Genomic DNA, 10,812 nt, shown 5'->3' on the forward strand with positions numbered 1-10,812 from the left:
AGCTGGTTGGGCCTGTCTCCTCAGGCTGATGCCCTTAAAGACTGGCCTTACAGTTCAAACTGCTCCCCTTAAGTCCTTTTGTGTTTGATGACACAATAACAGGAATCCAGGTAGAGCACACACAGTTAGGAAAATCAGGAATAGAGGAACTTCTATCCAGAGACAGGGAGAGAGACTCCTTCCAGTCCGAGGGCCAGGAAAGAGAGTCCCATGACCAACTGTCACTCTCCAAGTTCCCCTCCACCCACAAACTGTCATTTCTTGTCAATATCTTCTCTCTAACATTCCAACTGCTATTTGCTCCACCTGAGTGGCAGAAAGTCCAAAACTTGCTTCAGTTTTCCTTTCCACAATTGTCCCCTTTTTTTGTTGTAACCTTCCCAAGGTCACTTATTTTTATTATACTTACCAATCTACTAAATTTAATTTTTAACTACTCCCCCCCAAATAATAAACTTCCCTCAATTACTCTATCAATATTCAATGTTAACTTTATCTACTCTAAGGAATTCTATGCAGGAAAGTTTGGGTAAGGGTAGTTTTGGGGTTTTACAGTAAATTCAATACAATAAATATTTGAACACAACCATTACAAAGAAATTTGAATCTTAGTTCTAATACTACTTATTCTGATATTAAACTAATACAAACATTTTTCCTATTTTATATATCTATAATTATTTGCATACTATTTTATCTATATGTATTTCCATTAAACACAATTTTAGCATTAACTTTATATAATAAACAATTAAAAGTTTACTATCTGAAAATGCAGCTTGTCTATTCCCAAATGTAACTGTCTATGTTATGCTTAACTTACTCCTAATCTATTCCCTACTTATTATTATTATTATTATTCTCTAAATCCCTAGTCTAATTTATAACCTAATCTTATGTACAACATATATACATACTATTCTACATATTTACACTCTATCACTATGTTACTAACCTAATTATAGTATATACATTATTTATAGAGATTATTTACATATAAAACAATAATATACATAGTTCCCTAATTTTGATGTCCGTCAAATAGAAAAATCTATTGATCTTCCTAGTTGCCTAAGACTTTATGGAACTAACTTTATACATATTTACATTTTGCCTAAATACAATTTCAGACACTTATTTATTTAAACAAGGTCTCCCAATATATGTCAGTTTGTGATTTTGTGTTTTGTGTCTAATATTGTTGTGTTGAATCAATACTTATCAAGTTTCTTCAGATTTCCACTTCTTATATTGACTGAAGTATCTCTTCTTTCTTCCAAGTTATGTAGTGTTGCATGCAATTTCCCTAATATGTGAAATTAATTTTGTTTTATGATTTTGCCTTACTCAGTCTTACATATAATACCTGTTTTCTATCTGTCCTCTTCTTATATAAACAAATTTACAAAGTTCAAAGTCTTAGCTGTCCATTTCAGTTTTTCCTCTTTGTTTCTTCTCTCTAGCAGCTTTTCTTGATGCTTTTTCTCTGGGATGCTTTTAAATCTTTTCCTCTGCTCTGGCTTAAAATCTTTTCCTCTGGGATGCTTTTCCTCTGGACTGGAAAGTTGTCTTTTTGTCGCTGCTGTATGCTTGATTACTGGGATCTTGTTGTCTCGAACATTATGTGTCACTCTTGTTTCTTTGTGGTGTATTTTTTGATGTAAATATGTTTTTGTTTTCATTTCACAGCACCATCTTTTGTCTAATTATCTTCTTCTTCTATGTCTGTTACAGTGATGTTGGATTTTTCTGGTTTTATGTGGGAACAGTGGAACCATTAGTCTTTCCCTGCAATTTTTATACCTGTCGGGGTAGTAAGCAATACTTCATGTGGTCTAGTCCATTTTATGTCTGTAGCCAATTTTCTATTTAAATTTTTAAAAGTGTACTTTATCTCCTGGTTTGATATTGTGAAAATTGTAATCCAGGGGTACTGTTTGTTGTTTCAAGCCCATTTTGTGCAACTCTGCTATTCTTGTTTGTAAAGCTTGTATATATTTTGTTAATCGACAATCTGGTTTGTGAGAAGTTCTAAGTCAGAGAAAGGAAGGTGGGATAGGATTGTTACATTGTTTGCTTCTTCCTCTGTTTTCTATCAGGTATATAATTTTGTTCTACTCTTAATTCAGTGTCTTATTCCTCAACTTCAGACTTTTCATAAAGTTCTTGAAAATTCTTAATTCCCAGTGCCACCATCATTTCTTCTAATGATTTTGTATTTTCTATACCCTGAACTAAGTCTTCTGACTGGATCATTTGTTCTTGATTTGAGTTGTTATTGTAATCATCTGTCTCCCACTCTTGTAAAGTTTTGTGATCTTTTATTGTAAAGTTTGATATATTCATAAGGTTCTTGGTCTTCCTAGCTTTCTGAGTCAAATATCATTGTATATAGTGGTTATGTGTGATTCTTGTCTTGCTCTGACGCTCAGTGATTTTGGTATTCCCCAAGTCTTTTGCCAGCTCTTGCCCAGCAGTATGATATAACTCTGTGTTATGTGTTGATAAATTTGGTTCTTGTGTGTTTGTTCCTTCCTATGGATCTGTTATCATATCCCAGTTTTGTTCATCAACTACAGACTTCTCTTGTTGCTTTGAACATTCATTTTGCAATCCATCATCAGCTTGCAATGGAATTGCATTATCATGGAGAGTTAAGGATGGTGTGATAATGTTTGTTCCACCTGAGTGGCAGAAAGTCCAAAACTTGCTTCAGTCTTTCTTTCCACATGCTTTAGTCAAGGAATTCTGTTAAGCACTGTGGAAAGATGAAAAAAATTAAAAATAAGGCACTGCCTTCATGGAGCTTATAATATGGTCTTGGGGATGACTGATTATGTTAAATAAGAATAATAGATTTATTATTTATTTTATTATTTTTTAAAATTCAGAATTCTTTTTATGGTTACATGATTCAATATTTTCCTCCACCTCTTCCCTTCCCCATCCTGGAGATGACAAGAAATTCCACTCAGTTATACATGTATCATTGTTCAAAACCTATTTCCATGTTATTCATATTTGCAATAGAGTGATCATTTAACATCAAAACCCTAATCATATCCATATTGAACTGCATGATTGATCATATGTTTTTCTTTTGCATTTCTACTCCCACAGTTCTTTCTCTGCATGTGGATATTGTTGTTTCTCATAAGTTCCTCTAGATTGTCTTGGGTCATTGCAATGCTGCTAGTAGAAAAGTCTATTACATTTGATTGGGCCATAATATATCTATCAGTCTCTGTATATGATGTTGTCCTGGTTCTGCTCCTATTGATCTGTACCTGTACTAACCATCAGGTCTTTCCAGTTCACATGGAATTCCTCCAGTTCATTAGAATAATGGATTTAAATAACAATTAAAGACAATGAACAAGCTGTCATAAGGCTATACATGATTAATTATGAAGTAGTGGACTTTATCTTTGGGGAATCTGTGAAAGTTCCTTGGAAGTAAATTCCTATTATAAAAGGAATCCTGGGTGCCGTGGTCAGGGTCTAGCCTCACTCGTGACTCCAGGGTTCCCAACAGGTGGCGAACAATCAGTCAACACAAATAACAAACGGAAGACAGCTTAATCATTATGGCCACGGGACTGCTTTGCATCTGATAGCTGCTCCGCCATTCCCAGGCCTGGGATTTATTTTTATACCTATTTTCTTGGCATGCAGACACATTACCTAACACACATGTTCAAAGAGAGATAATTGGAAAAGTGATACATTAACTTTTAACAAATCACTTGATTAACATTTTATATTTTATATTGTGATTAAAGACAGAATAAAGGTTGCACACAAGATAAATGATTTTGTCACAGGTGGCTTAATTTTCTCATTATCGGGTGAGAAGTTTTGAGCTTACAAACAATTAAGGAAAATCACTTATTGATTTTAATAAAATGGAATAATTAATCAACAGTTCTTAAAAAACAATTCAACAATCATATCATTGGGGTTGAGGGATACTGGGAACACAATTCAAATTTAGACTAGTGGCTTATCGAATGGGCCTCTATGATTGATTTGTGTGCTGGCTTCATGAGAATAGGTTTCTGTGAGTGGGAAAGTTTGGGGCTTGGCCTGTAGCTGTGGTTTTGCTGGGAATTATGTACCTAAATAAAAGTTAACCCGTGATAGTCTTTTTGGGATTGGGTTTAAGGGTCTGATCTTTTTGTGATGTTTTGGGGAATTAGGGTACATGTGTTTTGCTTTTGCATTATTTCTTTTGAGACTAGGGGGGATAATAATCATGTCAATTCATAGGTAAGGGGCATTGATGAAAGAGGTCATGTAAAAAGGGACTGGGTGGGCAATCACATCTTGCCAAGGACCACTCTGTGGTCTCCCCAGCTACCATATGTGACTCTGTCAAGGCGTCATGATCTGATGGCTTCCAGCGCCTGAGACTGATGTCTCAGGGCCTTCCCTAACCTGGAAAATTTTCATTTCCTCCACCCCTCCAAGCACTCTCCTTCCTTGTGACTAGAAGATCCTATCATTCTCTTCACCTCAGTTCTCTTATCCAGATACTTTTCTAGTTCCAAATCCCATCTTCCTATGTAAAGGTTAAAATTATGGTTGAGACTGAATGTAATAATTATATTTTGTTGCCAAGGATTTTATTTATAAAATCCTAATGAAACACCCAAACTCAGCTGGATATTTTATGGTGATTTAATTGATATAGTGGAGGATATTAAGAAGAAGGAGGAAGGAAGGGGCTAGTACTGGGTGGGAAGATTAGGAGATCTAGAAAGTAAGGTTTTGAGTGTAAAGAAGGAAAGAATCAACCTGATTTCCAAAGGGGCTCAGCTAAGCTAAAGATGCCTGAACCTGAATCAGGTCAAGGGCAAAACTCACCGCCAAACCCTGACAAATAATTGCCACCCCTCCAAGATGTTGGAACGCCTAACATGCTGCCAGCCAGCACTTCACCTCTTCAGGGGAAAAAAAGAGAGAGGAAGTGATGTGCCTTATATGGACGGTTTTACGGCACTTTCCTGCATCTCATCTGTACCAATGATCACTTAGCTTGACTTATGACAGCCCAGGGGTCTGTCCATTTTTCTGCACATGTCTGTTGAAGGCCATTTTCTCAGATAATTAAATCTTGATTTGATGCAGACCTTCTTAATCTTGTTAAATTAAGAAGGGTGGAGAAATGTAGAGTTTCTAAGACCTGATTCTGTTATTCCAAGTATCTCCATTGTTACTGATCAGGAAATAGCTAAATCAGGTCTTCTAAAGTACAGTCTGATTAGGGTGGAATAGTTTTAAAATTCACACCTATTAGACTCCAATCCCATCTCATCCTTCCTCCATTTTCATTTTCCCTTGCCTGTCCCTTTCACTATGCTTTTTTTGAAGCTATTCCCATCCCTTAAAAACAATTACTAAACTTCCTTTTATTCTGAACCTCTTCATTCAACATGTAATCCACCTCTTTGCATTCATTAAAACCTAGCTTTCTTCTTTCACAGCTTTTCTTGAGTTAATGTTATTATCTTATGTTATCTTATCTAATGTTATCTATTATTTTTCCCACTTCTCTCTCCTCCCAAATGGCCTACTACTTCCAAATCCTTGCCTGGCTGTGATCACTCTACAACATGTCCCCTGGAGATGAGACTCACTCCTGTGCCTTGCCACTGACATCCTGGTTGCTATCAAATCTTTTTCTGTGCCAGACAGGTATAGTATTCTCTTCAGGACATGTTGTTCAGCTGATTTCCCAGGGTCTGCTCTTCTCAGAAGGGTCAGCTCCTAACCATCAGGACAACTCTCTTCCTCACTCATGGCTGTATTCTCTGCTACCAGGAATTATACTCTTTAGAAATACTTCCTGCCATGACTGCTTGACTGTCTCTCAGGGAAGACTGGCTTTCTTTTTAAGGGCCACCTAAGGACATGCTCAGTCTATTATGAACCAATGGTAAACTGACCTTCAAATTCTATCAGGGAAATATCTTCACATTTCATAAGGAGATAACAGGATATAGATAAGCCTTTGTACTGTAACACATTAACATCAGTCTCTGTTACTTGCCTCTTTTGTCTCCCCTCCCCATTTCAACAGCTGGGTCCTGAGAAAACTAAGGCATTGAAATATGAACTCTTTCAACATTTTTTTCTTCATTCCTTTCAGTGTTTTAACCCATCCTTTTTTCTTTTCAAGACTCAGAGGAAAAGTTGACCTTCTTCCTTGTTAAAGTCAGTCTTTATGCCTAAATTTTCAGTGTCCTAACTTATTGTTTCTTCTTTCTCTCTAGTCTCAGGGGAAGAATTGGCTTTCTTCTTCCACTTGTATTTGTTCCATACTTTTCCATTTCCTCTGCGACCTTGTCATCAATGAACTTATTCTCTTTCAGGCATCTTCAAACTACCTTGCTTGTGTGTTCTTACTCAAGCTAAAAATAGGCTCAGTAAAATATCTCTTCCTTGAACCCTGCCATCTTCTCAAGATAGCTCATTCTATCCTCTCCTTCTCTGTCAAATTCCTAATGAATTGTCTACACTTGCTATTTCTATTCCCCAACACTAACTTCTTGATCCCTTACAATATATTTCTTCTGTCAAAGTGGAATCTAGAAGCCCCCAAACTTGTAGTCTAGTAAGATTCTATAACCTCCCTCCCCCAGTTTAGTTAGCTTAAAGGTGAAGAACCCCTAGTTTGACCTTATCATGAGTTTCTCCCTGAGGGAAAGTCCATCTTCACTAGTCTTAGACTAACAATAGACCTTAAAGTAGTTTAAGTGGGGATGGCTAATGCCATCAGCTATTGAGTATCTCTTTTGTCAAAATGGTTTCTTCCCCCTAGGCCAAAATCCTTTACCTGTAAAGGTAGTCCTGCCCATTGGTTGGATCTAACTTGAGAAAGAATTGGAGTTTGAAGCAGAGCTGAGACAAAGTATCAGTTTCAAATGTTGATAATTTAATGGTTTTTCTGTGGCAGTTACTTTCTGGGAGGTAGTGGGCAGTTACACTCTCTCTGAAGGCTTTGAGGAATTAACATCTGTTTCTCTCTTTCTCTCACTGTCTGCGGTAGAAGGAAAGGAGGGAAGGACCTGAAGAAGCTAAATGTTTTCCTTTTCCAACTTGGGAAACACTACTGACTATCTATTGCTATTTTATAAATCGGGTTTATATCTGAGAAGACCAAAGAAAGACCTGGTCTTTGGTTTGGACTCTGAGTCTGCTAAGGCTCAGAGTCCTAACTTGGTTCTTGCTGAGTCTCAGCCAGCTAGCCTTTGTTACTTTTATAACTTTGAGACAAAGTTAAAAATTATAAGATTAATAGTGCTAGTTTATTTAGAATAGTAAAAATGTGGGTCAGTCAGATCAGGAAGGATCAGTGTAGCCTGTGGAAACAGGAGTGTGGAAAGGAAACTAGAACAAATTCTGTATTTTCTGCCACTGTGTTGGAACAAGCAACAGTGGGAATATTAGAGAGAGAGGAAATTGTCAAGACTGACTGTTGGTGGGTGAAGGGGCAACTGGGAGTGGCAGTTGGGTCTTGTGACTAGCACTTCCTGCCTTCTGCCCTTCCTTTCTTCCTGGTGCTGGAGGTGGGAGGTGCTCGGTTCTTCCCAGGCTCTGGATTGTGGTGCTTCCACTTGCTTCAGCTCGAAGATACTGGCCCAATCAGCGTTGAAAGGTCAGAACTGTTCTTCTTGCTTGCTGTCTACTGCTAAGATTCTGAAATTAAGAAAACTAGCACAGATATAGTGTAGACAGGAACAGGAGAAACCCTCCACCAGCCTGTGAGACCTGGTCTCAGCTCCGAAGCTGAGAAAGACTCCAACCTTATTTAGGAACCTCTCTCTTCCCTTTTCCCTGATTTCTCTCCAATCTGAACTGGTTATTAAGATTTCACTTATTAGAATATTGCAGTCAGATAAGTGGACTATCTTTTCTGGGGCATAGAGGAATCTGAACCTCAGTTCAGTCATCAAATTACAAATGGTCCCTATTGGACCCCTGTTGTGTGTCCAAAGTCGGGGGGAAAGGCTTGTCCCTCAGGAGGATCTGTGTTTAGCCTGCTCTGGGGCAACTTTGGCAGCAATCCAGCGAGAAGACATTCCCCCAAGCTATCATAAGTGACTCATTTCTTGGACATCCCATTTTGGTAAAAAATAGCCTCTTGGCAGTGGGCATCTCTCACCTTTGCCTCACCATTCCCTCTCTCCCTTCAACTCCTCCATTACCTGCTACAAACCTGAATTCCATGTTTTTTCAATCCCCCATATTTTCCTAATAAATATTACAGGAGAAGCTGTTCCTTGAAAAACCAGAGAGTTTTATTTGGGTGGAATTAGAATCCTTTAGAGTTAGAAATCCTTTTTTATCCTTATAATTTCAATAAGTATTTTATTTTTTATAACAAGATTCTCTTTAGTGTCTTTGAGCCTGGCCCTGAAGAGAAGTTCACTTATGAGCTTCACTTCACTTATATAAACTGAAGATACTTTGTAAACATAGTAAGTAGGGTATTAAAATCAGTTTGTCACCCATAGTCAATTCATTGCTCATTAATTTTTACAGTTTTTCATTTATTTTTACAATAGATAAGCAAATTGAGTCCCCAAGAGAATTTAGATGACTTGCTCAAGATCACCTAGGATAGTAGTAAGTGACCAAGCTGGAATTTTAACCTAGATTTTCTTTCTTTTAATTCAGTCCTTCTATTTTACTGATATTTTAGAAAAGGAACTTAGTTGTGTTTTTCCCCTTTTATCTAGTCTTTAGAGATACTGGACAGAAGGATTTGACTTGGGGCTGGTTTATAAGGGAGAAGAAGTGGGGGAACTTAAAGAACTCTAAATTATTTCATATTTCTAAATTTTTTCTAAATTTTGCAATGTACCTACATATATTTCTACCTAATTGTAATCCTAGTTTGGTTTTTTTTTCATTAAATATTTCATAGAAACATTTTTATTTATTGATATCATTTTTAAAAGCTACATAGTAGTCTATCATGTTAAACAACAATAAATTCTTTAAACATTTCCATATTGTTGAGTTATTACCAATTTTCTACTATAAAACATTTTAACAAGCATATTTAAATAAATTATTTTTGGTTTATTTTTCTTGGAGTGTAATGCCTACAAATGGAATTGTTACATCAAAAGGGAGGGATTGTTTTATAGCTATTGTTACATACAGATTGACAGATTGCTCTCTAGGAAGATTAAAACAATTTACCTTGCTGTTACCAGCAGCACATAAGGCAACCTATTTTTTCACTTTTCTAACATTAGGTCTTATCACTTTTATCTACAGAGCAACAGAGTCCAGACGTGATGCTGAGTTTGGAGGAATCGCTAGTGGGCTAGTTTAGTTGGAATGCAGAGTTTATGAAGACCAGAAATGTGGCTGGGAACCATATTATTAAAGTGTTTAACGGCTGAGAAGTTTGTATTCTTTCCTGGGGGAAGTAGGGAGTCTCTGAAGATGCTTAAGCAGAAGAGTCATGGGGTATGAACTGTGTTTTAGGAAAATTACTTTGCTAGCTAAGTAGTGGATAGATTTGTCTGGTGATACTGAAAAACATCTGGGGGGCCTGAAGGGATGAGGAGAATGAGAAGTGGTGAGAAGGATGATAGGTGTCAGGAGGGCCACTGAAGCTGATAGCAATCAGAGGCAAGGTTTATTGATCACAGTTAGTATTTTATAGAGAAAGTGAGGTAGGCTAAGGGATTAGGTAAACTGGACAATGGCGAGTAAAGATTTATAATCTTAGTACAATGACTTAACTTACCTCACCAACATTTAGACAGAGTTTTCTATAGGATAATAAACCACAGGTAAATATATAACCATCTAATCAAATTTCTCTCAGAATTCCTGCATCAGTAATTTCTTGGAAGAACAAACAGTTTCTACAAAGTACAGTAGGGAGGGGTGGAAAGGAGGGGCTTTTGTGGCCTCATGTGAGGAGTGATTCTGGCCAGATCATGGCTTTGATTTTACTGAGGTCCACCCTCACTACTGGGGGCTACATAGATTAAAAGGGGGGGGGGAGAGACTAGAAGCAGGAAAAAAAACCCCAAACATATCTAGTAGGTCATTGTTATGATAATTATTACTCCCCCTTTTGGCTTTGCTCTCTTCAAGATATAGCTGGAGCAACATCTGCATGAAGTCTTTTGTGACTGTCAAGCCCCTACCCCGTTTTATGATTATAATAGTATTAGCCTTTATGATTACTTTAATAACATAATCATTAATCTTGAGGTAATAGTCAAATAATATAGTTTGCTTTATAAGAATTATAAACATACGCTAAGAAAAAAGTTTAGAGTGTTATCAAATCTTATTTACAGGCATTTTGACCTTAAGCCTATAACCCAAGAGTTTCCATTAATCCTACCACATCACTCTGTGTATGACAGGATAGTTGGACAGGAGGTGGAGGGCTGCTCTTGGGCATATGACAAGACAGTCAAATAGGAGTTGTAGGGCTACTCCTGAGTGCACATATCAGTCACCCAATTGCTAATATGACATCATAATCATCAGCAAAAACACAAAAACCTTGTCTGATTATCGCAGAGACCTTGGAAAGGTCAGATACAATAATACACTTAAGTTACCACCCATAGTGATCTTTTTTGCACTTTCTAGCTTAATCAGCACTTGTGTCATTACTTAAGAACTGCCTATGTGAAAGATTTTGCTTTTATTCTATTTTAATTTTTATTGAATTTTCTGTCATTGTGTCATCAGATTTCTTGGCATAAAAGAGGCTATCTCCTAAGGCTCAGGGTCTCTGGTTTTGATCTTGACTAGAGTCCAGCTTTA

General features: G+C 37.0%; 1 long non-coding RNA gene across 1 annotated transcript; it reads right to left on the reverse strand.

The window, feature by feature from the left end:
• Positions 1 to 1,119: 1,119 nt before the first annotated feature.
• LOC130455544 (uncharacterized) lies at positions 1,120 to 10,461 on the reverse strand. Its single transcript, XR_008913596.1, has 2 exons — positions 10,382 to 10,461; positions 1,120 to 2,758 (listed from the first exon to the last, which is right to left on the reverse strand). It is a non-coding gene; the product is annotated as an uncharacterized LOC130455544 (long non-coding RNA).
• Between the last annotated feature and the right edge of the window lie 351 nt (positions 10,462 to 10,812).

Source organism: Monodelphis domestica, chromosome 7, assembly GCF_027887165.1.
Source record: "Monodelphis domestica isolate mMonDom1 chromosome 7, mMonDom1.pri, whole genome shotgun sequence".
Lineage (NCBI taxonomy): Eukaryota > Metazoa > Chordata > Mammalia > Didelphimorphia > Didelphidae > Monodelphis > Monodelphis domestica.